Source organism: Amblyomma maculatum, unplaced genomic scaffold (assembly GCF_055883805.1).
Source record: "Amblyomma maculatum isolate TAMU_Amacu unplaced genomic scaffold, ASM5588380v1 scaffold_15, whole genome shotgun sequence".
In the NCBI taxonomy this organism is placed as follows: Eukaryota; Metazoa; Arthropoda; class Arachnida; order Ixodida; family Ixodidae; genus Amblyomma; species Amblyomma maculatum.
This window is the reverse complement of record NW_028146740.1, coordinates 3296745-3311016: the sequence shown is the minus strand read 5'-3', so window position 1 is coordinate 3311016 and position 14272 is coordinate 3296745.

The window sequence follows — 14272 nt, the reverse complement described above, 5'->3', positions numbered from 1 at the left end:
GGGTTAAAATGTGAAGGCTAACGGAAAGGGTTCGGCTAAATAGAGGACAACGCAGAGGGCTATGGAACGAAAAATGGTAGGAATACAGCACACACAGAGTTGGTTGGACCCATAGCTTTTACGACTACTGATGGGTCCAAATACAACACACGCAGGATAAACTGGCGCAAATTAGGTAGTGTTTTAAAGGTGCCGAAAAAGTGTTTCTTTCCCTTCATTTGGGACTTCATTCCACACATCGGCTCTGTTATATTCTATGAGTCTCTGGCTGTACGTATTATAACAAGGCGGTAAGTAATCTAAATAGACTAAGGGGCAGGGAGTTGTTCGATGTTTCCTATTTCAGCTATCTTCAGTTTATATGACATTGACAGCAGTAGGATGCGAAGCTGCTGAAAAATTGCCCTACTGGGGTGTGTTGTTTGAATACGTTATACGTATAGGTAAGGATTAAAACCAGCGGAAAAACTCAGACAAAGAGAGAAGCATACAACACAACGCCGGACAAACAACTGAGTTTATTGCTAAGAAACTGACATTCATGTATTCCCTTCAGCGAAGAAGCAACACATGCGCACGTGGCAAGAGAAATAGTCAAAAGACAATCACGGGGAAAATTACCTTCACAGCACGCTATCTATGTCCGCTGTAAAGAGCTTAGAAAATGAAATTCTTTATCGTACAAGGTAACAGAAGTTTCGCTTACACAAGTCTCATCTTTTTTAATAATGTGAAAAGCCTCCAGAATTTCGCGTCGGCTCTTTGTTTTTCCCCAACCCCAGAATGACTGTTTCCTTAAGCAGCGGCCTGCATTTATGCTCCCGGCAGTTTTTCGGCAAATTGGCCCGTTCTTCGGAAAGTAGAGATCTTTCATGCTCACGAATTCAGGCATTTAGGCATCGACCTGTCTGTCCGACGTACATATATGCTCCCGCATGATAATGGAATGCAATAACAACTTGAGTTTCACAGGGTACAAACTTCTTCTCGTGGTTCACCGTGCACTGTGGCTTGGCTTTATTGCTAATTCTCCTGCACAAGCTAGCCAATTTACGTGGAGCGGGAAAAAACTAGTTGCACACCTTGACGATTGGCGACCTTCTTCATGTTGTGTGAAAGCGTGTGCACATAAGGCATGACTTCGATCTTGGTTTTTTCCATTTTATCTGTCAGATTCATTTGCTTCGTCTTGACTGCCTTCAGCAGTTTTTCAGAGATCCCTTTAGTTCCATGCACAGGAAATTCCGACTCTATTAAACGTCTCTCTTGTTGCAGTGAGCTATCTTGCATGGTGTGAAAGCAACTTTTCTTCAACGCGTTCTTACGCCACAGGTTATCTATATACTCCTTTTTGTCAACTTTGAATGACATGAGCTGTATGGTAGCAAGGCCTTCTTTGTACGTGGTTGATAGGCCCAGCAAAGGCGCCCGTTGTTATGATATGTCAGAACAATGCCTAAAAACCTAATACTGTTGCGTTCTGGTAGTTCGTGAGTGAATGTTAGAGCTTTAGAACAAGATCTAAAGAAGTAATGTGTTGCGTGCGCATGTGTTGCTTCTTCGCTGAAGGGTATATATGAATGTCAGTTTCTATTAGCAATAAACAGAGTTGTTAGTCCATTGTTGTGTTGTGTGCTTCTCTCTTTGTGTGCGTCTTCCGCTGGTTTTAATCCTTGCCAATATGTACCAACTGGTCCAGCTCTCCACTCTATTATACGAATGGCTCGCTTTTGAAGGCGAGAAACAGGATCTACGTACGTTTTATATGTACTGCTCCATGTTTCTAGGTAATAGGATAGTTGACGTAGAATGCTTAAAATTGGAAGACCAAAGCAGTCCCTGGCACTTAGTAAAACATGAGAACCATAAGCTAATTTGGAGCGAAATAATATTATTCATTTGTTCTTTCCAGTGCATATCAGACGCGAAAAGGACACCAATATACTTGCATTCCGAAACCCTCAGCAGATAGTTAGCGATACGTGTTCGTGCACTTTAAGTTCTTTCTGCGCGACTTAAACACGGCAACTTAATTTTCTCAGTATTAAGGGTTAGCCGACTACATTTAGATCACTGTGAAATTTTGAAAAGCTCTTCATTATTTACACCTTTAAGTGCCTCCAGATGGTCTGCAAAAGGTAATATCGTCATAAGCATATATTAGAGCTTTTGAATATTTCAGCGTTGACGGAAGGTCATTAGTGTACAGGAAACAGAATAGAGGTCGAGGCACAGAACCCTCCGGCCCACCTAGATTATTGCCTTGCGGTAGTGATTTCAAATTGTTTACAACGACATATTGTTTTCGTCCTGAAAAATAACTCTTAATGAGATCACAAAATTCCCCTTTTAAACCGTAGACTTCCAATTTCTGTCGTAGTATTATGTGATCAACCGTATCGAAGAACTTTGATATTTTTAAGTGTACTACTATGGCCAGTTTGTTATTATGCATGGCAATATTATTATTAGTAATGCTATTAGTATTATTATAACTATTAAGAAATTAGTATTATTAATACTAAAATTATTGTTAGTATTATTATTATTATGCATGGCAAGAACAAGAACTGGGGTTGGTGTTGACCTTGCCTGAACCCGGGCTGATTATGAGAAAGAATGTTATATTTATTTGCAAAATTTTGTATACGTTTACAAAGCACTTTTTCAAAAACTGTGTTCAAGGCATTTAACACCGATATTAGACTGTACTATCACCGGTAAGATCGCTCACCGCATTTATAGATTGGTATAACTTTTGCAACTGTCAGTTCGTCAGAATTTATGTAGTGGATGGATTGCTATTATATCAGTGTTGTTCTTTATCACTCTAACTGGTACTGCTTCAGGTCCTGCCGCCGTGCTAGGTGAAAGCCTGCCCACTGCCGTGATTATTTATTCAATTTCTATGTGTTGCTATCACGCTGCGGCCTTTTCGTACAGGTGCATCAGCATAAACCTGTGCGGCAACCGTATGCACTTTGGAGGTAAAATAGGCACGGAATGATTCAGCAGTGTAAACTATCTCAGGAACGCACCGCAGGGCGACTGCGTCGTTCACTATATTCCCAATTTTGTTTTTGGTATTTTCATGCACCTGTTTCACCAGTGGTGAATAATATTCCGTTTCTTTTTTTCATAACAGACAGAGGCAGGATATATCAACGCTTAAAATGGGTTAGGTAGTATTTGTTTGATCTCAACTGCTTCCATTTGTGATACCATTTGTCCTTATCTTTTAACACGGCTAATATTTCAGTATTTATCGAAGGACAGTTTGCCTGGCTGTATTTATTATTGGTCGGCAGAGATCTTCGTTTGATGGAATTTTTAAGAATATCTTAGCAGTGGGCGGCAGAATGTTAGGTGCGCGGATGAGGTTAAGAAGTTCGCAGGGATCAAGTGGATGCAGCTAGCACAGAACCGGGTTAAGTTGAGAAGTATGGGAGAGGCCTTCGCCCTGCAGTGGGTATAGTCAGGCTGATGATGATAATGAAAAAAGTATGGAGGACATTTTATATAATCTCCACAGAAGACGCACCGACCCCTGACACAGAGCTTTATTCTTGCGAAAGAGCACAAGCTAATATGCAGATTGCTGATGCACTAGCAAAAAACTTTTTTTTGAGGGGAGGAGAGGGGGATATTGTCCATTGCAGCGGTGGCGTAGCGGTAGAACATCCGCCTCGCATGCAAGAGGACCGGGGTTCAAATCCCGGTGCCGCGCAATTCGCCACCGGATGACAAAAAAAAAAAAGAAGAAAAAAAAATCCGCATGTCGATGGAATTGCATATACAGGTTTGGGGTGCGACCTGATGCCGGTGAACACCTCCGGCAACGCACTCCCTCACCAGAACAGGAGTTGGCCACCCTGGTGCAGTAATTGGCCACAACCTCCTATGATAAGCTCCATAAAACCCCGGCCCTCAGTCACCAGCGGCTGCGGAACAACTGACCACGGCGGCGGTCAGACCTGTGACGCAGCAGGGGGTGCTAAGAAAGCCTGGCTCCGCTGGACAGGCCGCCATTGGAAACTGACCCTGGCAACGTTTAATGCTAGAACCCTAGCTAGTGAAGCTAGTTTAGCAGTGCTGTTAGAGGAACTAGAGGGCATGAAATGGGATGTCATAGGGCTTAGTGAGGTTAGGAGGCCGAATGATGCATATACTGTACTGAAGGATGGGCATGTACTGTGTTATCGAGGTTTACCAGAGAGGCGACAACTAGGAGTAGGTTTCCTTGTCAATAAGTATATAGCGGGTAATATAGATGAATTCTATAGTATTAATGAGAGGGTTGCAGGCATCGTAATTAGGCTTAATAAGCGGTATAAACTGAAGGTTGTACAGGCCTATGCACCTACATGTAGTTATGATGACCAGGCAGTTGAAAGCTTCTATGAAGATGTAGAATCGGCAATGCGAAAAGTAAAGACGCAGTATACTGTACTAATGGGCGACTTCAATGCCAAGGTAGGGAAAAAACAGGCAGGAGGCAAGGCAGTAGGTGACTATGGCATTGGTTCTAGGAATAGCAGGGGGGAGTTACTAGTTGAGTTGGCAGAGCGCAATAACTTACGAATCATGAATACCTTCTTCAGCAAACGGAAGAACCGAAAATGGACATGGAAAAGTCCTAACGGAGAGACTAAAAATGAAATCGACTTCATAATGTGTTCAACCCCCGCCATTGTGCAGGATGTAGACGTAATCGGGAAAGTTCGATGTAGTGACCACAGGATGGTGAGGTCCCGAATTAGCCTAAATCTGAAGAAGGAACGCAATAGATTAGTAAGAAAGAAACCCATCAACGAATTAGCGGTGAGGGGGAGGGCAGAAGAGTTCAGGATCTCGCTACAGAATAGGTATTCAGCTCTAACTGAGAATGGCGACATTACCCTAGAGGCAAGGAACAATAATTTCAGAGATATCATTACTGAGTGCGCGGTAGAAGTAGGCGGTAGGATAGTTAGAGAGGATACCGGTAAGCTGTTTAAGGAGACGAAAGATTTGATTAAGAAACGGCAGAGTATGAAAGCTTCCAATCCAACAGACCAGATCAAATTGGCCGAGATATCAAAGCTAATCAATAAGCGCAAGGTGGCCGATATAAGGAAGTATAACATGGAGAAAATTGAGCATGCTGTAAAGAACGGGGGAAGCCTTAAAGCGGTAAAGAAGAAATTGGTCATAGGCAAAAACCAGATGTATGCGATAAGGGACAAGGCGGGCAACGTCATCACTAATATGGACAAGATAGTCAAAGTAGCCGAGGAGTTCTATACAGATCTCTACAGTAGCCAAAGTAGTCAGGACCGTAATGAGATTGGCGGTGGGGAAAAACAGTCAGATGTTCCACCAGTGACGAAGGACGAGGTCAAGAAAGCACTAGAAACTATGAAAAGGGGGAAATCAGCTGGAGAGGATCAGATAACTACAGATTTGCTGAAGGACGGGGGGGATATCGTGCTAGAAAAACTGGCCACCCTGTATACGCAGTGCCTGGTGTCATCGACGGTACCGGAAGCATGGAAGAATGCAAACATTATCCTCATTCACAAGAAAGGGGACTCTAAGGACCTTAAAAATTACAGACCAATCAGCTTACTGTCTGTTACGTATAAGGTATTTACTAAGGTAATCGCTAATAGAATCAGGACAACCTTAGACTGCAATCAAGCAAAGGATCAAGCAGGGTTTCGGAAACGGTACTCTACTATCGATCATATCCATACCATCAATCAGGTGATAGAAAAATGCGCGGAATATAACCAGCCCTTATACATAGCATTCATTGATTACGAAAAAGCATTTGACTCAGTTGAAACCTCGGCGGTGATGCACGCATTGCGAAATCAGGGGGTAGACGAGCCGTACGTGAAAGTGCTGGAAGATATATATAGTGGCTGCCCAGCAACCATAGTTCTGCATAAAGAAAGTAACAAAATTCCCATAAAGAAAGGTGTTAGGCAAGGAGACACAATCTCCCCAGTACTATTCACAGCTTGTTTAGAGGAAGTATTCAGAGACTTGGAATGGGAGCAGTTAGGGATAAGGCTAGATGGAGAATACCTCAGTAATCTGCGATTTGCTGATGACATTGCCTTGCTAAGCAACTCGGGAGATGAACTGCAAATAATGATTGATGACCTAGACAGGAAAAGTAGAAAGGTAGGCTTGAAAATCAATATGCAGAAGACTAAGGTAATGTTCAACAGCCTCGGGAAGGAACAGGAGTTTACATTAGGTAGCGAAATACTGGAAGTAGTAGGCGAATATATCTACTTAGGACAGGTAGTAACCGCAGATCCGGACCATGAAAAGGAAATAACAAGAAGAATAAGATTGGGATGGAGCGCATTTGGCAAGCACTCGCAGATTATGACTAGCAGCTTACCGGTATCGCTCAAGAGGAAAGTATACAACAGTTGCATCTTGCCTGCACTCACCTATGGGGCTGAAACGTGGAGGCTAACCAAGAGAGTTCTACTTAAGTTGAGGACAACCCAGAGGGCTATGGAACGAAAAATGGTAGGGTGCAGAGTGGGTAGGGTGCAGAGTGGGAAGAGATAGAAAGCGTGCAGAGTGGGTCAGAGAAATAACTCAAGTTAACGACATTCTAGTGGAAATTAAGAAGAAGAAATGGACATGGGCAGGACATTTAGTGCGAAGAGAGGAGAACCGATGGTCGCTGAGGGTAACAAACTGGATTCCAAGGGAAGGAAAGCGTAGCAGGGGGCGGCAGAAAGTTAGGTGGGCGGATGAGATTAAGAAGTTCGCAGGGGTCAAGTGGATGCAGCTAGCACAGAACCGGGTTAAGTGGAGAGATATGGGAGAGGTCTTCGCCCTGCAGTGGGTATAACCAGGCTGATGATGATGATGATGATGATGATGATGATGATGAGGGGGTATTCTTCTATTTAACACTTTCATTCTAGGTAGTCTTCAACAAAAAAAAAAAGCGGGCAGACGCTGACAAAAGTATTCAGCACTCCAGTCAAAACCAAACACCCGCAGATATGTAGAATTGCCTTCAATGTCTTTAGAATTATGTTACAATTTAGAACAGGTCGCTTTCCGATTGTTAGGACATTAGAGCCGCATGACAGAGCAGTCATGTGAATAAGGACCATAGCAGACCAAAGGCTTCTCATGCAGTATAGCTACATAAGGTATACCTAACAGCTTTGTGTTGATTTTTATGGTGCATAAGCGACTAATGCTGCCATGCGCCAAGAGCAAGATTTAATCTATTTTTTTGCATAATGACTAAAATTCCCTTTAGAGTGCAGCTTGTTTAGGAACATTGGTTACATTACGAAACCAAAATGCAGGGACTCGGGACTAGTGCAGTCTCTCATATAGGATCATGCTGGGATGGAAAGGAATATCTTACAAAATTGTACAAAATATTTTCCTCTTAATTTCTCGCGTCTGGTGCATTTGAAAATAAGATATGGTTTATTACTAGTTCACTTCCCTTTTTGCATATTGATTTTTCCTCTTTCATAATGACAGCAAGGTTAGTGGATGCTCCGAATTGTAAACCTGCCGCTAACACACCAATATGGGAGGCGGTACTGGACACACTTACGCAACTGACACACCTCATTCAGAGCAACTTACTTCATGGATAGAAGTAGCCGAAACCACTGGCAACAGGTAACACAATAGAACTGCAGAGGGCTGTCAATAAAGTTGGGGAAATAAAGACAAAATTATTGTGCGGCAAGCTGCATTCATGGGTGTTCTTGATACAGGAGCACAATAAGTTATATTCAAAAACAGGATATATAGGGTACCAGTGTCCTTCTATCCCTGATAAACGAGCAAGAGCAGAGGCCGAAACACCAGGAAAAGCTGCCGTCTATATTAGGGCCAACATTCCCCAAACGCCACTTGAGCAAGTGGTGCAACACTCAGAAGGAAGTAGTAGCTGTACTCACGCGTCCGAACAAAACGCCCCTTATATTAGTGTCCGTGTACGCCCGGCCAAGAAACACAGTACTTAATCTTGGATGGGTTAAGCATATTGGTCATTCATACCCTGGAATTGCGATACTAATCAGTGGAGACCTTAACGCCCCGCCCACTGTATGGGAATATGATTATGATTCTAAAAGGGGTGATCAAGTTCACACTGCCTTCACAGACATGGAACTTACACTGCTAAATCATCCAGGAGTCGCAACACTACCTGCAACATAAACACGCTCACCAGTCTTGACGTGGTGGAAGGGCCCTGGTCCACCACAATGGCAGACGGAATTAGATGCGTGGGGTAGTCACCATGTCCCAATTAGTATTGGTCTTAATTTGGGACATATGAAGAAAACTCGAAAGAAGGCTTCTGTTGCACTTTGGGACGGCGTACGGCAAGATACTCGAACTCATTCGGTTAGGCCGAATATTCTTGCTACCGCCCTTGAAACGGTGCTCAAGGATCACACCATTACAACTACAGTGAAAGAAGATGAGCACATTCCTTAACTCAGCCAAGGTACCAGCCAGCACACCTGGATAATATTACAGAGAGCGTGGTCTATTAGAATACTTGAAGTACTTGTTACGTGGGTAGGTTTTGTAATATTGTAACTTAAGGCAAATGATTCCAGTAATGGAGAGGCAAAGCAAAGTGTAGCTCTTCTGTACCCCATGTCATCATCATCATCATCAGCCTGATTATACCCACTGCAGGGCGAAGGCTTTTCCCTATTTCTCCAATTAACCCGGTTCTGTGCTAGCTGCATCCACTTGACCCCTGCGAACTTCTTAACCTCATCCACCCATCTAACTTTCCGCCGCCCCCTACTACGTTTTCCTTTCCTTGGAATCCAGTTTGTTACCCTAAGCGACCATCGCTTACCCTTTCTTCACACTACATCTCTTGCCCATGCCCATTTCTTCTTCATGATTTCCACTAGAATGTCAGTAACTTGAGTTATTTCTCTGACCCGCTCTGCACGCTTCCTATCTCTTAATGTTACCCTTACCATTATTCGGTCCATAGCCCTCTGAGTTGTCCTCACCTTAAGTAGAACCCTCTTGGTTAGCCTCCACGTTTCAGCCCCATAGGTGAGTACAATATGATGCAACTGTTGCATACTTTCCTCTTGAGCGATACCGGTAAGCTGCTAGTCATCATCTGCGAGTGCTTGCCAAATGCACTCCATCCCAATCTTATTCTTCTTTTTATTTCATTTTCATGGTCGGGATCTGCTGTTACTACCTGTCCTAAGTAGACATATTCGCCTACTACTTCCAGTACTTCGCTATCTAATATAAACTGCTGTTCGTCCCCTAGGCTGTTGAACATTACCTTAGTCTTCTCCATATTGATTTTCAAGCCTACCTTTCTACTTCTCTTGTCTAGGTCATCAATCATTATTTGCAGTTCATCCCCCGAATCGCTTAGCAAGGCGATGTCATCAGCAAGTCGCAGATTACTAGGTATTCTCCATCTAGCCTTATCCCTAACTGCTCCCATTCCAAGTCTCTGAATACTTCCTCTAAGCAAGCTGTGAATAGTACTGAGGAGATCGTGCCTCCTTGCCTAACACCTTTCTTTATGGGAATTTTGTTAATTTCTTTATGCAGAACTATGGTTGCTGTGCAGCCACTATATATATCTTCCAGCACTTTCACGTAGGGCTCGCCTACCCCCCCGATTTCCCAATGCCTGCATCACCGCCGAGGTTTCTACTGAGTCAAATGCTTTTTCGTAATCAATAAATGCTATGTATAAGGGCTGGGTATATTCCGGGCATTTTTCTATCACCTGGTTGATGGTATGGATATGATCGATAGTAGAGTACTGTCTGTAAGGCAGCAGTGAAAAGTGACTCGCGTGTGGAGTCTAGTTGTCGGTCGAACACCCCACGCGCCGAGACCAAGCAGCGAGCGCTGTTTTTATTTTTATTTTTTTTCCTTTTCTCCCCTCTTCTTGGGCGCTGACTGCGCCTCGCGGGGCGCGCGGAAGGCTTGGTTTGTTTCGTCTCTTCGCCCGGAGGCGTCGCCAAGAAGTGAACGGCAGTAAAACCCTCAATCCGCCTTTTGCGCGAGTTTTCTGCGCATGCGCGAAGCCCCAGCGGCGACTGATGAAAACACACTGAGCGGCGTCGACGGCGCTTTTCGTCGCCGCACTCATAGCAAACGCACGGGGGCTGGAGGCGCGGTCACGTTCACAGCCTCGGTAAAACGATGCCAACCACCTGTGCCGCTTACGGCTGCCACTCTCGAGACGTGCCGGGATGCAAGACGCGTTTTGTTAGGTTTCCTTCCTCGAGCCGCGACCTGCAACGGCGTGAAGATGGATTAGGGCAACCAAGCGTCAAGACGTGAATGGGCGACCTTGGCAGCCGACTGCGTGCTCTCGACTGTTCGAAAAACACTTCGTTACAGGTATGTATGCATCTAAAGGAGATATGCATGATGAAAAGTATCTACCGGAGTTTGCACCAAGCCTGTAACCCACCAGTGATAGCCGCAATGAGCAGTTGTTCGGGGCGTCTGATGGCGATGTATTTTGTCGTTTGTCTTATTTATGTGCGAAGGGGCCGGGTAGCGCAGATATCACAGGTGGCTGTGTGCGCTAGACCGTAATATTTAGCATGTTTTATGGCGACTGCCGCCTGACTAAAAAGAAGAAAAAAAGGGTGTTTGTTGTGATGCACCGCCGTTAGCGAGCCGAGTGGTTGAGCTGGTCATGAGGCTCGCGAACGGCAGTGCGTTAAAACGCCGTATTTTTTCTTTTCTTGTTAGTGAGGTGGCAGTCACGATAAAACATGCTAAATATTACGGCCTAGCGCACACAGCCGCCTGTGATATCTGCGATACATCGCCTTCAGGCCCCGGTGCAACTGAAGCAATCACGCACCGAAGAAATCCTCATTGCAGCTATCACTGGTGCGCTACAGCCTGGGTGAAAACTCCAGTAGGTACTTTTCATCATGACTATTTTGCTTAGATGCATACATACCTGTAGTATCTGTGTTTTTGCCGCTCGGAGCATATGACGCACTTGACACTTGCACGACGCACAGTATTTTTTTTAATTAAAGGCTCGCCTTCGTGCACGCGAAAGCATCCGGACTTTGTTCCTTTAATGTACGCAATCATATGCACTTCGTTAGGGAGCTTGATAATCGTCGTCTTCGTCCAACCGTTTGCAACGGCAAGGAAACCGCCCGGTACAATAGATGAGTCTCCTGGAGGGTTCATGCTCGTTCACTTGCAGAGTGGATCGCTCTGGACGTAGAACAGGGTTGGTTCCTGACCGAGATGCGCATCCGATATGTAGGAGATTCACATGTGTCACCAAGTTGTTGATTCCGCAGAAATCGTGGCGGAGGCAGAAATGAACGTTGGAGATCCTTTCACAACAGAATGACCATTCTCTGCGCACCGAGAACCTTTTGACCACTGCGACCACATCCGTTCTGACTCCTGAGGCCAGAAACCGGCTACAGCTCTGAATCATCCATTGCCAGAAAAATGCAGGTGTGCATTCCGGCCGGCACAATGCCCTTTTCACGGGGTGTGTATATGTGACTCTCTGCCGATCTTCGTGGATGAAATCCTATAGCTGCACGGTTGTAGATGACGCGAGGAGGAAGCGACGCCCATTGCACCATGCCGGCGCCGCGGTGACCGCATTGTGCTCGGTAACTCAAGACACCCCGCGCATATGCGCCGCTCAGTCACAGGAGACGATTCCACCTAGCTCTGCAGCATCAACAAACCCCTGGCTGCTTTGGCCTTTGAGATCTCTCTCTCTCTCTGCCCCCACGCTCTCCTGTCTGCCGAAAACCTGCACGCTGAGAGCGTCTCATTCTGTCGCGAACACGGCCCGCGCTACACGCTCTTACAATACTAAGATAGTATATGCGTACGTGCGTTATGAGTGGATTGTGAAAACTCTCTACCTTCCCCCATACTGCGTGAGCATGATATGCTGCAATCACTGTCACTACTTTCCGCTCCGAGGCCAAAAAAGGGGGGAAGCTTTCGCTTTCTTCCAGCGTTGGCGTGGCCATTTCGTATGGTGCGCTTTCGCGTCGTCTGCTACACTGCCGCTCAATGTGTTTCCCGCCCGCTCCCGCATGATGGCGCCACATCCTCGCGCAAAATAAAGTCCCTTGATAAAACGAAAGTAGCGACTTTCTGTGAACTTTGCCGCCGCTCCGCGCACCCTCGCAGATCCTCCTCTCTCAACTCTCCCATCGGCGCTCTTCTCAACGGTGATTGGCTCCGCGGGCCGTCGCCGGGAAAAGCGCGCGAAAAGTTCGCTCTTTTTGTGTTTTCATTTTTAGCCGGCGCCATTTTTTAGGCAGCCGCTGTTTGTAGGAGCGAGCTCCCTAGCATTCCGCGCTTGCACTTCGCGCTATTCGCGCTGTTTTAATGCAGCGCTATACCGAGCTGCGGCATATTTATTTGCACAAGCTGGCGTGAAAAAGGCTTCATTTTTTTCACAATTCCGAGCGGAAAGAAGGCCACCATTCGAATAAAAAAGTGGCTCAACAACATCGGCCGCAAGCACTTCACCCCGACGAAGACTAGTCAGCTCTGCTGCTTCTGCGACGTACTGTGCATTTGTTCCAAGCGACATGAAACTGCTTGCAAGCGCATCACAAAGCTGATAATCTCACTTAATTCACTGATCATTTTGCGCCGTTATGCGCGTTATTGTTTTGACTTCATGGTTCCGCTCAACGTGCTATATAATAGCGAAAGCTGATGCATACAATGCGCATACAATAGCCGCTTTAATGTCTGAACTAAAGGTCTCGCTTTTCAGCGCTAACGCGTGCAATGAAGGAGATTGTTAATTCATTAATAGGTTTATGTCGCAGGAGAGTGTAGAGGACTCTTTCGCAGAACTTGTCCACATAGTGTATATATATATCCGCACATCAAAATTTTGTCTCTTTAGACCCTCGAAATTAGACCTCGTCCTAATCTGGCGAAAATTGATGTCCTACCTAATTTGAATATTTACTGGTTACGTCCAAATTTCGGTGGGCCTCCCTCAGAATGTAGCCCCAGAAACCCCTGAAATTTGACCACTTCAAAAGGTGGCAAAATTAATGACCAACCTCATTTGCGTAGTGCTAATTCAGGGATCACCTCCAAACTTAGGTGGGCCATTGCCAAAATTTAGCTCTCTGGACCCCCGAAGTTTGACCTCGTCCGATTTGACCAAAATTGGTGCCCAACCTAATTTGCGTATGACGAATTGAGTGGTGGCCTCCAAACCTAGGTGGCCTATTCCCAAAAGTTAGCTCTCTGGACCCCCGAAATTTGACCTCGCCTGAATTGGACCAAAATTGGTGTCCGACCAATTTGAGTATGGGAAATTCAGTGGTAATCTACCAATCTAGGAGGGCCACCCCGAAATGTGGCCCTCTGAATCCCCAAAATTTGACCTGGTCCGAGTCTGACCGGAAATTGGTGTCTATAACCTAATTTGCATATGGCCAACTCAGTCTTGACTTCCAAATTTAGGTAGGCCTCCTTAATTATTTGCCTAGTTGACGGGCGTCATGTCCATTTTCGTAGCGTAGAGTAGCCCGAGAGGTCTAGTGTGTACAAAGAAAACAATGCTGTTTGGTCTTGAGTTGACATAGCAGTATTTTGTACGTCGCAGTTATCGACATAAGGCCTGTACTTCTTCCACATTTTGCCACTAAAGAGTTGAAAGCGTTGTAGGTCACGTTTCTTTAGTCTAGTCAAAGCAGAAGAAAAAGAAAATAATGGTCATACTAAAATTAGAGTTGACACCAATGTGGATGAACTACCGACAAGGTGAAGTATCGGTGGTCGACAGGCCAAATTTTGGGGTACGGATGACGGGAAATCGGTGCCGTGATCTTGGCTCTCGGTTTCGGCTCGACGTCACTTCAAGGCTGCCGACAGCAGGAGCTAGATCCGTTTCATTCTTAACAAAAAAAAGTTGATATTCGATCGTTTTCAAGCAGCCGCGAAAATTTTTAACTGCGAAAACAACTAAGCAGCTGCATGTGCACTGCGCGGTACCAACCTCAGTCTAAACCTTATTGAAAAATTTTAGGATGACCATCAAAGCATTTGTTCCAGCCTCTTGCTAGCAACTATCGCATTAATGAAACTCCGCTCGTTAACAACTGCATAAACTTTACTTCCGCTAAAATTAGTTTGAGGTGAAAATAAATTTAAATCAGCATTGGTATGCTGAGAATATTCAGGAATGTTCAAATATATAGTAAATATTATGCTGAATATATTATGCCGTGTT